The sequence below is a fragment of the Equus asinus genome, chromosome 5, assembly GCF_041296235.1.
Source record: "Equus asinus isolate D_3611 breed Donkey chromosome 5, EquAss-T2T_v2, whole genome shotgun sequence".
Taxonomy (NCBI): Eukaryota; Metazoa; Chordata; class Mammalia; order Perissodactyla; family Equidae; genus Equus; species Equus asinus.
Genome location: NC_091794.1, coordinates 82,396,198 through 82,410,154, shown reverse-complemented (window position 1 = coordinate 82,410,154; position 13,957 = coordinate 82,396,198). Strand labels below are relative to the sequence as shown.

Genomic DNA, 13,957 nt, shown 5'->3' with positions numbered 1-13,957 from the left:
AGGGGAGTGGGGCGCTGACTGAAGTGGCAGGAGTTGGGGTCGCAGAGGAAGGGCCGTAGGGGAGAGCTGAACCCTGCGGAGTGTGACGCGGAGCTGCTGTTCTGCCGGTGCGTCCCGCCCGTTCCCACCTCCAGACTTTGTCCCACGGGGTCTTCTGCCTGGAATGCCTTCCCCAAGCTGCTCCATCTTTCTCAGTAGCACTTGGATGTCAGGACCCGATGCCAGTCCCGCCATCATTCTGAAGCCTTCCTTGTTTCCTTCAGATGGTGATCATCTTTTCTTCCGAATTCCTAACATGGTACCTCTGGTCTTGGGGCTTAATAGCCTGGACTGTTCAAGTCCAGATTCTCAAACCTTTACTTGGCCTCCGCTATGTGCCTGGCAATGTCCTTTTGCTACACTTTGGGGCATCCTCCAATACTCGTCACCAACCTAGGAGGTTCACATTATGCCCAATTTTTACATATGGGTAAACTGAGGCTCAGAGAGGTTCAGCCACTTATCTGTGGCCTCCCATTTAAGGAGTGGTGGAGGCAGGATTTGAAGCGACAGTGTGTGACCCCATGAGTCCATCTCCGTTCTTACCGGCCCACAGCCGCCTCTCCCTTTAGGTAACTTGGTCACAGTAGTCAGGGGCCTCCAGGTCTGCCCCTGATCTCTGTCCCCATCCTCTCGTCCACGGTGACCTTCTGCTCCCTGGGACCATCGGGCCCCTCTCTGTGTTCCTTGCCTGTGTGAGGTGCCACTCGCAGAGTAACGAGCACGGCCACAGGTGACAGCCTGGGGCAGGGCATCTGAGGGTGGACCCGGCCCCCACAGCTCTCTCCCGTCCTGGGAGGAATTCCTGCCGTGGGGTCAGGGACCGCCTCGGTCTAACCAGCGCCCTCACCCAGGGCCACTCAGCCATCCAGCAGAACCAGGGCCCGCGGCTTTGGAAAGGTTGCCACATCCCAGCGTTGTGTTGTTGTGTATACACCGTTTCCCCTGCATGGGTGTGGTGGTGTGGGAAGAACTGTACCCGCCTTTGCCGCTGGAATTCTTCACTGGCACCGAACACTCTTAATCTTTTCCTTTTCCGGTTAAATTCGAGATGTCAATTATATTAATCAACAACAATGGCTACTTTATCAAGGACAAGCGAAAGGACCCTGCCGAGCACTTGACACACACCAGCTCATGACTCCTCAGAACAACCCTAGAATGCAGGTGTGGTTATTGCACCCATTTGACAGATACAGAAACTGAGTCTCAGACAGGTAAGGCAGCTTGCCTGGAGTCACAGAGCTGATCAATGCTGGAATTCAAACCCCAGCCCCAACCCTGGTCTGGCGGATCTCAACCTCTGCTACCCAATTCTGCCACCAGGTGTTCAGGAGACCCATCACAGCAGTGGACAGGCGAGGACGGCTCTGCCTTCTCCCAGCTGTGTGTCCTTGCTCATGTTACTTACCCTCTCTGTGCCTTCATTGCCTCAGCTGTGAAATGGGATGATGATAAGCCCTCCCTCCCCAGCCTGTGTGAGAAGGAGGCACGGTGATGTTTGTGAACACATTTTGAGGCTGTGAAGCGCTTATACTCACTGTAATTATTATTACCCATTCCCCAGACTTGCAGGATGAGTGCACAGTGGGAGAATCGGGAGCAGCCCTGGGTGAAGGGGGAGAAGAAAATGCTGGATCGGGCTTTCTCTGGGTTGAGAGGCTGGGGAATGTCTTACTCCGCCAACCTCACATGACAAGAGGAACCTGCGAACTAGGTCACCTTGCAGCAGGAAAGAGCTATTCCGGGATCCGCCTGCGCCTCCCAGCGCAGGAGCTGGGGAGCTGGGCTATTTCAGGGGCGGCACAGAAAGCTCGCCCCACAGCTCTGTCTTGGATCCTGACTCTGCCTTTGTGCCTTGGACCTGCAGAGGCCAGGTGGCCCTGGTGGGCGTGTTCTGGTGCCCTCTGCATGGCGGCACTGGGGTAGGCGGTGGCCACCTGGGACATCGCTGCTCGACCTTCCCTGTCCCCTGGAAACCACCGTCCCAGGCGGCTGTGGGTGAGGACAGCGGGACAGTAGGCTTGCATTTCCCAGCCCGCTGCGACTCTCAGCTCTTAAATGCAATAACTCTGTGACGCCGGGCAATTCGCTGAGCACCCAGGCCAGGGTTTCCCCGCCTGTAAGAGGAGTAATGGTGCTTATGTTCCAGGACTGTTCTGACAGTTAAATGAGATGATGGCGTAGAGGCCCAAGCCCGGGATTGGGCCCAGAGGAAGTGCTCGATAAGTGGTTATTGTTCCTAACTGAGCTTCTGGGGTATTCCACGCAGCGATGGCAAAGGACAGTGACTCGCTCTCCAGGCCTGAGAAGAGGGCTGTGCGTCGGGGGCTGGGGCCGGGGGAGAGCTGACGCTGGAGGAGTTGGGCTTCTGCGAGGCTGACTCTGACTTAACGAGACAGCAAAGAGAAGAACCCTTTCGGAAGGGATGTGGGGCTCTGAGGTCAACGACTGAGGGAGGTGAGACTCGCTCAGCTCCCAGCAGACCTGTCTGTGCTCTGAGCTGCAGGTGCCTCGTCAGCAAAATGCGGTGGGAACACTCAGCTCCCAGACGAGGAGCAAACGAGGTCAAAGCAAAGCCTTCAGCACAGAGCTTGGCACCTAGTCAGCACTCGAGAAAAGTCAGCAATTATCCTTCTCTCTTTTAACGCTCACACCAACGCTGTGAAGAAAGGGTTATTAGCCCCATTTCGTAGATGGGGAAATGGAGGCACAGAGAGGTTAAGTAATTTCCCCGAGGTCTCGCAGTTAAGAAGCAGTTTGTGGAGACTTGAATGCTGTCAGACTCTAGGATTTGCACCTTTCACCACCGTGCCCCTTGCTGGCATGTGGCAAGCGCTAGATAAAGCACATGTCGATGTGTAGGTACACGGATGTGACAAGTGCCCAGCGCGGCTGCATAATCAGTGGTCAGGAATGGGCGCCTGTTGCTATTGTAATTATTATTCATGTCACAACCATGTTCAGAATCTGGAAATTATAAAGCTTGAGAGTGGCTGGTGAAGGTCCAGGGTGTCTAAGATATTGGAAAAGGCAACCATCCCATTCTCCAGGGAATTGTCAAAAATAAGGAGCAAAAAACTAGAGTCATAAGCAACTTCCTTGCAGCATTCTCTGTAATTATAAAAATTGGAAAAAATGTATATATCAAGCAATAAGGGAGTGGTTAAGTCAATTATGGTTGATCTCTTTGGTGGAAAATTACACAGCCATTTAAAAACGGTGATAACATGACTTAACATGGAAAATGTTTATTATGCAATGACTATTAAAGGGAAGAGGCTGGATATAAAATTCTATTTCTGCTCTAATTATACCTCTATTAAAAATATCAGCTGCATGTACAGAAGAGCCGAGCGGGAATATGCAAACAGTCAACATGTTAATGCTGGAATGGAGGGTTTCTCTTTTGGTAATTGATTGAATAATATAAGCATAATTTATTGAGCACTTATTAAGTGTCAGTCACCATGTTAAGCATGGTTATTAGTGTGGATTATATGAGGCTGCAGGAAGGCTCAAGGAGAAAAGAGGTTTTCTTGCCTCTCAGAATATTCTAGGGGGAAGCAGTTCAAAGCTGACATGGCAGCTTCAGGGTGTCAGGGACCCCTGGTCTGTCTATCTGGTGACTCTCCTGTTCCTAGGGCATTTCCCTGTTCCATGTGGTCCGATAGGGCACACCACTATGTCCACATTCCAGCCAGCAGGATGAGGAGGGGAAGCGGGGCACGCTCTTTCCCAGAAAAGTGTGACTAGAAGCTGCTCACACCGCCGCCGTTCTTACGCCTTGGTCAGAACTTTGTCACCTGTCACCCCTAGCTGCAAGGTAGACTGGGACATGTCATTACTTTGGGAGGCCACGAGCTTAGCGAAAAGTGCTAGCGAATGTAGCAGAAGGGAGGCCAGTCACTGGGGACCTCTACTGCAGCATGCCCTACTAAGTCAGCGGAGACCACGATCCTGGAAGAGCCCACTGTCCAGTGAGAGAGACACGTACGTCAAGAAATCATTAAAAGACAGTGTGAGAAGGGCTGGGAGTGAGTTATGGGATGACTGGGGACAGGGCGGCCAGGACTGCCTGGTGGGGCATTCGTAGCTCCAGCTGCCATGAAGATCTTGCCTTCCCTGGAGCCACCCTGTTTATACCGCGTGGCACTGGGCTTCCCCTCGAGAACCGATTGATCTGAGCAGAGGCGAGTGGCATTCCTGACCCAGCTGGGACCGTCCAGCGCCTTCTGGGAGCATGGAGAGGAGAGACACAGTATGTGGAGTCACAGTAGCCCTGTCCCCTGAAGGCAGCAGGCTTCCACTGGATCCTGGACCTGTCCTTGAACTGATTGTTGCATCTGTGAGGCCTCTGCGTAGCTTCCCAGGAAATGCATCTGCGGAAATTAATAAAAGAAACCTTAACTAAATTGGAGTGGGGAAGGCCTGTAGGGGGAGCGCTCACACCCTGTTGCACATTGTCAATTACACCAAGCAGAGAGAGAAATTCTTGCATCTTTCACAGGAAGTAGAACTACTTTACTACTGAGGGAAGATTTCTCTCCCCTGCGGCAACAGCCCAGCCAAGGAGAGGTCGTTGCCGCCCTCAACTGTTACTTTCCTCCAATGGACTTTCCTACAGAACAGCTCCTCCCCACTCCCCCTTTTTCTCTATAAAAGCCACTCCCCTCCTTTGTTTTCCAGATTTGCCTATGCTTTGCCATACCCCGCACGTCCCCAAATGCAATTATATTTGCTATTCCCAAACGAACTCATTTTGAAGGTAAAATAACAGGCAAATTTGCTTTTCAAGTTGACCCCCTTTTTAAGTCAAACTCTCCTCCACTTTTTTTTTGGCTTAAGGTAGCTGCTTGAGACCAAAATAAGCTGAACTCATTTAGGGATCAGGACAAGTTAACAAGCAGTTTTGCTGAGATTCAATTCCAAGTGGATTTTTCCCCCCAGGTGCAATAAGAATCCAAGAGGGTTTTAAGGAGGGCCAAAAGGAAGGCTTTCCAGGCAGGGAAACAGCCGTGTGTGCATCTGGAAGCCTATTACTTCGTTAGTGGTTTATTGATTATTCGACAAAACGACCACCGAGAAAAGAAAATACTTAACAAAGACACTAGAGGGACCAGGGAGCTGGCAGCGAGGATGGAGCCCTGGATGAAGAGGCTGGAGTTCTGCCATCCAAGGCGGATCTGGTTTCTGCTCCGCTGTGTGATCCTAGGCACACTAGGAGGTCCCTCTGCACCTGCTTCTTCAATTCTAAGAGAAAAATCATGAGTATTTAAATAAATTTTAAAAACACAGCAATCTCTCTGGAAACTTTACCCCACCAGTCTGTCCGGGACCTGGTTTAACCCTTGTGTAAGCATCCGCCGTTTCTCCTCCTGGCCCTCCCTCTGTGGCCGGTCCACCTGCAGCTTCCGAGAGCCCAGCCTCCACAGGTCTCCGAGTCTGTACGCATCTCCCCACCTGCTTGACCGCCTGCTGTCTCAGCCCCCGGACAACTGTTTCATCTCCTGACTGGCCTCCTGCTGTTATTTTTGTCCCCTTCCAATCTGTTCTTTGCAAACCAGCCAAGAGGATCTTTCTAAAAATCAGACCAAGTGAAAGAAGCCAATCTGAAAAGGCTACAGACCGTATGATTCCAGCTACAAGACATTCTGGAAAAGGCAAAACTATGGAGATGGATAAAAGAGCCATGGTTGTCAGGGGTTTCGCTGGAAGGGAGAGAGGAATAGGTGGAGCCCAGGGACTTTTCGGGCACGAGACTGTTCTGTGCGATATGTCGTGGTGAGTACATGCTATTCGTTATGCATTTGTCAAAACCCATGGACATCACCAAGCGTGAACCCTAATGTAAATATGGGCTTCAGTTAAAAATAATGCATCAATACTGGCTCACTAATTGTAACAAATGTATCACACTAATGCAAGATATTAATAACAGGAGAAATTGAGTGTGTGTGTGTGTGCACGCACACATGCGTGTGTTTAGGGGGTGAGAGGATATATGGGAACTCTCCATACTTTCCACTCAATTTTTCTGTAAATGTAAAACTAACCTAAAACTACTCTGAAAAATGAAACCTGTTAAGAAAAAAAAAATCAGATCATGTCATTTCTCTATTTAAAACCCTTCAACTGGGGCCGGCCCCGTGGCTGAACGGTTAAGTTCGTGCGCTCTGCTTTGGCAGCCCAGGGTTTCGCCAGTTTGGATTCTGAGCATGGACCTCGCACCCCTCATCAGGCCACGCTGAGGTGGTGTCCCACACAGCAGAACTAGAAGGACCTACAACTAGAATATACAATGATGTACTAGAGGCCTTTGGGGAGAATGAAAAAAAAAGATTGGCAACAGATGTTAACTCAGGAGCCAATCTTTAACAAATAAAAAAATAAAAAAATAAACTACTCCATCATACCTGGAAAAAAATAATAAATGATAAAAAGAAAGCAACTCCTTCCTTTGGCTCATGAAGCCTCCAAGATGTGGCCTCTGCCTCGCCATCTCCCTTCACTGATAGTCCAGCTGCACTGGGCTGCTCTCTGTTCCCCAAACACACTAGGTTTATTCCTACCTCAGGGCCTTTGCACTTGCTGTTCCCTCTGTCCAGACACTCTTCCGCCTGGTTTTCAAGTGGCTGCTTCCCTCTTCTCATTCAGGTCTTAGCTGAAATGTTACCTCCTTAGAGAATCCTTCACTGACCTCCCATCTAAAGCAGCCACCAGCTCACTGGCTGCTGTAAACTCCAATTTTCACTCTCTGCACGAATCACTGGCTGGTATTTTTCTCGCTTGTTTCCTTGTTTCTTGCTCTGTTTGCTTGTTTAGCTCCTGAATCCCCCCTAGAATGCAGTTGCCATGGGAACAAGGGTCCTCTCTACTTTCTTCATCATGGTATCCCCAGCTCCTGCAACAGTGTTTGACATATCAAAGGTGCTCAACAGATACTCACTGAATGAATGAATGAGTGAATGAATGAATGAATTTCTTCAGACTTACCAGGGCTAGGCCTGAGCTGGCTCCTGGATCCTGCAGAAGACATGCAGCATGACCCCTGGGATCTCATGGTCTAATGCACAGAGGTTTACGCTGACCCTCCTGGATGACAGGGTGGTGTGGCTAACAGCATGGGCCATGGAGCCGGACGGCCTGCGTTCAAATCCTGGCTGTGGTCCACACAGCTGTCGTCTGTAAAACACTCAGAAAAGTTCCTAGAGCGGATTATGCCCTCCGTAAGTGCTGGTCATTATCGTTATCATTCAGGCCACAGAAAGACACACAACAGCAGACTGCTAACTGCAGAGTTCAAGGAATCCAGGCGATCACGGGATGGATTTCTTTGTTTGCTTCTGGATCACGCCTCGCAGGCCTGTGGATCGAGCGTGAGACACGGCAGGGCGTCCGGGGAGCCTGCACCCTCCCCACAGCTCTGTGGGATGAGCATGCTGGGGCTCTCACACGGAGGCGAGAACGAGGCTCCGGGCAGCAAGATGGCAGCACTGTGTCGCACAGCCAGTAGGTGGCAGGACCAAGAGTCACACCCAGGTCTGACTGGAAGTATTTTGTGCCCCCGACCCCCCATCCCTGCTTGGAGGCCTGGGCTCCAGTCCTGAGCCGGTGGGTTGCATGAGTGGCAACAAAACAGAGTGGGCAGGAGCTCAGCTGTTGGTGTAGACGGACCTGATTCAAATCTTAACCAGCGTGAGACCTAGGCCAGGGCTCTATGTCAGAAAAAGGGGGCCATGGCAGTTTCTGCCCTACAGGCCACAGAGGGCAGCTTTCAGGGCAGCGCCCGGCGAGGGCAGGTCCGTGGTAAACCCTCCTTGACTGAATGCTCTGTGGAGTTGTGAGGGGGTGCGATGAGATGAGGCTGGTCGCTCCATATGTGACAGTCGGTCCCCAAATCCTGTAACGGAGGACCAGACCTGGGGACTCTACCCACGTGGAGAGGAGCCTTGAGGAGGGCGTTCAGAGCTGGGAGGAGCAGTAGCAATCAGCTTGTTGACACATGAGGAACTGAGGCCCAGAGAGGGGGTGTGACCTAGCCCAGTCACCCAGCAGGTTGTTGGCTCGAGGGTTTAGGTCCTGGGAGGGGGCCACACCGCTGACGGTCTCAGCAGCGTTCGCAGCGCTTCCTGCCCCAGCTTAGGCCACCCTTATGATCCCTGGCTGATCTGGTATCGAGAACCGGCTCTGCCACTCACTAGGTTCAACGACCTCTCTGAGCCTCAGTTTCCTCAACTTTAACATAGGGACAATAGCAGGGAGCTTCACAGAGTTGTAAACATGAAACGCACGTGTGTATGTAAAGTGCTGGCACGGTGGCTGGAACCCAGTAAGGTGACAATAAATGTCAGTTTCCCTCTTTCCTCCTCTCCGTTCTCCACGCTGACATCCTAACCCTCAGCCGTGGGCAGGTCACCACGATGCTTAAAAATCTCTTCCTCTTCTGATGTCACCCTTCCTTAGCCTGGCAGCTGGGACACGCCGAGCTATTTTACTGCCTGCCTTGCTGGCATCTCCTCGTACCTAATGTGTTGGCGGGTTGATAAACGATCTATGACCCTTTTTGGAAATGTTGCACACATATCCCTATCTCGTAGACTTGAACGCATTAAGGGTTCTGAGAAAGCCTGCAGGAAAGAGATCTGTTTAACCTTGTTCATTCCAGAATTTTCCAAAAGAGTTTGACGGTGGAGCCTTATTAATGTCACACAGAACATGCTTTTGGTTCCTGAACACCCTTTGCGAGTTTCCTGCCTGCCTGCTCTGCGTGGGTCGGTCCTGCTCCCCACAAAGCCCTTCCTCCCAGCATGTCTGCTCGGCCCTGGGGGCCCAGATCAGACCTCTCCGTGGTCTGGTCGAGTGAGCCTTTCCCCCGTCCCACCTCAGCTCTGTGCACAGCCCCTACCTAGCTGTCCCAGCCCAGCATGATGGGCGCCCCTGCCAGGTGGTCAGCTTCCCGCCTCGCCTCCCAGCGTCTGCCTCCCTGCTCCACTTCCCCTGCCCACCAGCCTGTTCAGGTCCTATCTGTTCTCTGGTCTCAGAGGACCATCAAAAGCACCACCTCCGAGAACCTTTTTTATATGCCCCAGGCAAAAAAAAAAAAATCTCTCTTGTCCTCATGCTTTCAGAGTTAGAGGAAAAGCTTGGTGAGGGCAGGATCCATATTTTTTATTTCTCCACAGCACTTTGCCCTGAATAGATCCTTAGAAATGTGTGTTTATTCATATATTCGACCAATATTTTACTGGACACCTATTATGTGTCCTATGCTGAGTGCTGGGGATACAGTGGGAAATGAGACAGACGTGGAAGGCAGTAGAGGAAGTGAGAAGAAACAAGGACTCTGGAACAGACGGCTCAGGTTCAAATCCTGGTTCCACCATTTACTACTTTGCATCCCTGGGCAAGTTACTTGACCTCTCTGTGTCTCAGTTTCCTCAGTCCTATGACAGGGAAAGAAGTAGTATCTGGGTTAAGGGGTTCCTGCGAGATTAAATGAGATGATAAATATAAAGTGCTTAGAACAGTACCCCACACACAGTAAGGGCTGCATGCATGTTGGCCATTGCTATCGGAATGAATGATTTTTTGCCTCACAGAGCTTGCTGTCTAAGAGGGAAGCCAGACATTGAGTAACTACACAAATAGCTATTTAACTGTTTTTGAGAACCACGAGGAAGGAGAAGAACGCACAATGGGAGCATAAAACAGATAGCCCCGACTCGGACTGAGGGTCAAGGAAGGCTTCTCAGAGGACGTGACACTTAAGCCAAAATTGTTGTCGTGTGCCAAAATGTAGGAACTTATAAAGGTATGTCAGACAGGCAATAAATAAAAATGTTATATACTTTTCTGGATTCTGTGACTTTTGAGCTATTTGTTAGGTGCTAAAATTTTATTATCTGTTGTGATTTATTCTCTCATTACAAGGAAACCTACACTTTACACCTGCGTTCATTAGCTATGGGTATAACACTGCCGTGTAACATACCGCCCCAAAACTCAGTGGCTTACAGCCACACCTGTTTATTTGCACAGATCTGCAGATGAGCTGGGGCAAGGCTCCAGCACCTGGGAGTCAGATGATCTAGGCTGTCCCATGGTCTCATCTTCCCCCTGGGACCAGGGTGCTAACCAGGGAATGTCCTTCTTATGGTGATAGCAAGGAACAAGGGGGCAAACCTCAGCCTCAGAAATGGCATGCTGCCGTTTCCACCCCATCCCATTGGCCAGTGCAAGTCATGTAGCCAAGTCTGGAGTCAAGAACTGGGAACATACACTCGGCCCCTTTAGGGACCACAACTGCAAAGTCACTTGGCAAAGATGTAGCTACAAGGAGTGGTGAAGAATTGGGTCCAGTGATGCAATCTCCTGTCAGACCTAATTTTACACTTGAAATTTTGTTATCTTTTTCTTAAAGAGCCCCTCCTCCTAAATTGGATAAACCTCAGGCTTCCACAAAGCCTGGCTGCATTCCTGGCAGCTGGGTGCTTTTGATGGCGCCCAGGGTAACTTCAGGGTGACTGCTCCAACGACGAACACTGCAACTAAGAGCTTCGTTAGCAGTTTGAAATACTTGATATGACAAAGTTCCAGTGAATTCAAAGCCCGCTTACGTCATTCAAGCAATTTCATTTGTCAATGACAGAAAAGAAAGTGCTGTTAGACTCTTTAAATAAACATTTCAATTATTGTAAGTGTTTAAATGGTTGCAAAAAAGTGGTGATAGCGATTTGTAAAGATAATTATTTAAGAATTTTGATTGGGAATTTTGTGTCGCTGATGCAGACACAAAATCTCATCTAAAAATTTATGTTCACAGACGCAAGTCAAAATCCTAAGTAAAAATTTTGGAAAGATTTTATTTGCAAGTGTTAAATTCAGTGTTTAGCATCTTTGCTAATTGTTTTGCAAGGAGATCCCAGGTGTACAGAATTAGATTACCATCATCCTTGGTTTATGATACACTGTTAACCTTGGGCCATGTATTTTACACTTGCTTCAGTTATTTATAATAACGTAACATGTTACCCAAAACCAAAGCTAGTACTTTGCCTATAACCTACAAGGAACCGTAAGTTCCCCCTTGCCGCCCTCAGCACCACATTTTGACTTTCACAGATCTGGATGCTTCTGCCTTTGTGGGCCTCTTCCTACACACACACACACAAATCTATACATATATTTTATGACTGCAGTGGTATAAAGAATATACTAATATTATATATGAAAACATTTTCTTTGACCTAAAAGTTCATTTTTTGCTTCTGATTTTAAAGGCAATTAAAACATTTTTGTGGGCCCTGCAAGTATCGTGGCCTGAGGCACTGAGTCTACTGTGCCTGAGGGGTAAGCAGGCCCCACTCCCCCCGTGTGAGGTACCTACCACCTGGGATCCTATGCACATCACTCCTTGGTTTCCTCTTTATATCGTAATTTATTGCAACCAAATGTATTCCTTAAAAGAATACTTTTAGGGGGCCGACCCCATGGCCAAGTGGTTAAGTTCACGCGCTCTGCTTCAGCGGCCCAGGGTTTCGCTGGTTCAGATCCTGGGCATGGACATGGCACTGCTCATCAAGCCACGCTGAGGGGGCATCCCACATGCCACAACTAGAAGGACCCACAATCAAAATATGCAACTATGTACTGGGGGAATTTGGGGAGAAAAAGCAGAAAAAAAAAGAATACTTTTAACATTAGTCATTTTTAACATTACAAAAGGAAATTGTATTGTATATAATCTTTTGAGATCTACTTTTCTTATTTAGTGTTAGATTGTAAAATTAATTTATATTTGAGGCTTGTCCCTGTAGCTCCTTCATTCTGACTGCAGTCTATTGTGTATCACGCGTAGGCATATCACAGTCCACTCATCGCTCTCCTATTGACGGGCATCTGGCGTGGCTATTGTTCATCCTTTCCTACAGGAACAAACAACCCCAATATTTCATTGGCTCGTAGCACCAAACATTTATTTCTAGTTCTCACTCTGTGAGGCTGAGGGTTGGCTGCAGCTCTGCTGGAGAAGAGTCTTTGCCAACAGGGAGACCTGGCAAGGGTGAAGAACGAATGAATAATCACGAACAAATAATGCAATTGATCCCAGATGGTATCTAGGTTTTGCTGTGGGAACAGCCCTGCTGTGATATGAGTAAAGCTGCTGGGTCATAAGCTAGGTGAGTGTTCAGCTTCAGAAGATAATAGACTTTTCCACAATGGCTTCACCAGTTTGCATTCCTGCCAACAATATGCAAAAGATCCTGGGCACCCAGGGGTCGGCCCGGTGGTGTAGCGGTTAAGTTTGTGTGCTCCAGTTAAGTTTGGTTAAGTCTGGTGGCCCAGGTTTGCAGGTTCGGATCCCGGGAGTGGACCTAGCACTGCTCATGAAGGCACGATGTGGTGTTGACCCACATAAAGTAGAGGAAAGATTAGCACAGATGTTAGCTCAGCAACAATCTTCCTCAAGTAAAAAGAGGAAGATTGGCAACAGAACTTAGCTCAGGGCCAATCTTCCTCACACACACACACACAAAAGATCCTGGGGATCCACACCCTTTCCAACACTTGGTATTACCAGACTTCTAACTATTGCAAATTGAATGGATGTAACATGGCATTTCACTGAGGCTTCAATTTCCGTTTTCCTGATCGCTAACAACATTTAACATCTTTTCACATATATGGCTGTCTGTGTTTCTTCTCCACTAAAATATCTTGCTCATACTTTTTGTCCGTTCTTCTTTTTTTTTTTGTTTTCTTTGTTACTGATTTATAGGAGTTCTTTATCTATTCCTCGTATTAATCCTTTGTTGCTTACGTGTATTGAGATTTTCTCTGCCTACTTGATCACTTTTCTTTTCACTTTCTTTAAGGCGGCTTTTGTTGAACATAAGTTCTTAATTTTAATACAGTTGAGTTTATCAATCCTTTAATTTGCAGTAAATGCACTTTGGGGCTTTTTTAAGGAATCTTTCTCTACCGCGACCTCTAAAAGATATTGACCTATATTTTCTACTAAGAGTTTTAAAGTTTTATTTTTGAAATGTAAGCCCCTAAGCCATGTAGAGCTGACCTTTGTATATGTTGTGAAGTAATTTTTTCAGCTCCTTCTTTTCTTCACCGTGATGTGCCCCCTCTGCCATATACCAAAGTCCTATACATGTGCAGGTCTGATTCTGGGTCCCTCTGTTCTTTCTCGGGGGTCAATCTGTTTGCCGATACCACACTGTCCTAATAGCATAGACTCATAGTAAGTCCTGATTTCTGGGGGAGGAAGGCCCTCCTCCTTGCTCTTCTCAGCACGGCAGGGCACCCTGACCTGGGGTCGTTGGACAATCTCTTACACAAAAAGGAGACATCTATGGTAAAGTAGAAAGGGTGAGGAACTCAGAATCAAACCAGGTTAAATCCTAACTCTGCTTCTTCTAAATGTGTGGCTTCAGGCCTGTCCTTTTCCCTTTGGAATCTTGAGTTTCTGTGTATAAACCTGGGTAAGGACGCTACCTAACGCAGTGTGCTAAGGATCAGATAAAACCGTATGAGAAAAGATCTCGGCCTGGCACCTGTTTGTGTCCCTGAGTGTTTGTGAGATGGGGCCCAGAAAAGATAAATGACACGCTCAAGGCCACACGACTAGATTGCCTCTCCACAGCCAGGATTCAAGGACAATCTCTAGATAAGTTCATCTTCTCAGTTTCTTTCTTCTGTTTTCGTCCTCTCCCTTCCAAAAAAAAAAAAAAAGTCCATTTCCGAAAGCTCTAGCACACGATAGTTCCAGAAGGTCGCATCTGCTTTGGCTTTGTCTTATCTGATGGGAACAGACTGAACTGGACAAGGGTCTCTAACAATGTTGGAGAGGAAGCCAGGTTTACTTAGCATCCAACTTCTTTTGGCAATGTTACCCCTGGCCTTG

The 13,957-nt window shown here is 48.4% G+C and overlaps 1 long non-coding RNA gene across 1 annotated transcript; it reads right to left on the bottom strand.

The window, feature by feature from the left end:
• Positions 1-3,277: 3,277 nt before the first annotated feature.
• LOC139045447 (uncharacterized) lies at positions 3,278-9,959 on the bottom strand. Its single transcript, XR_011503768.1, has 3 exons — positions 7,036-9,959; positions 5,143-5,292; positions 3,278-4,421 (listed from the first exon to the last, which is right to left on the bottom strand). It is a non-coding gene; the product is annotated as an uncharacterized lncRNA (long non-coding RNA).
• Positions 9,960-13,957: the final 3,998 nt, after the last annotated feature.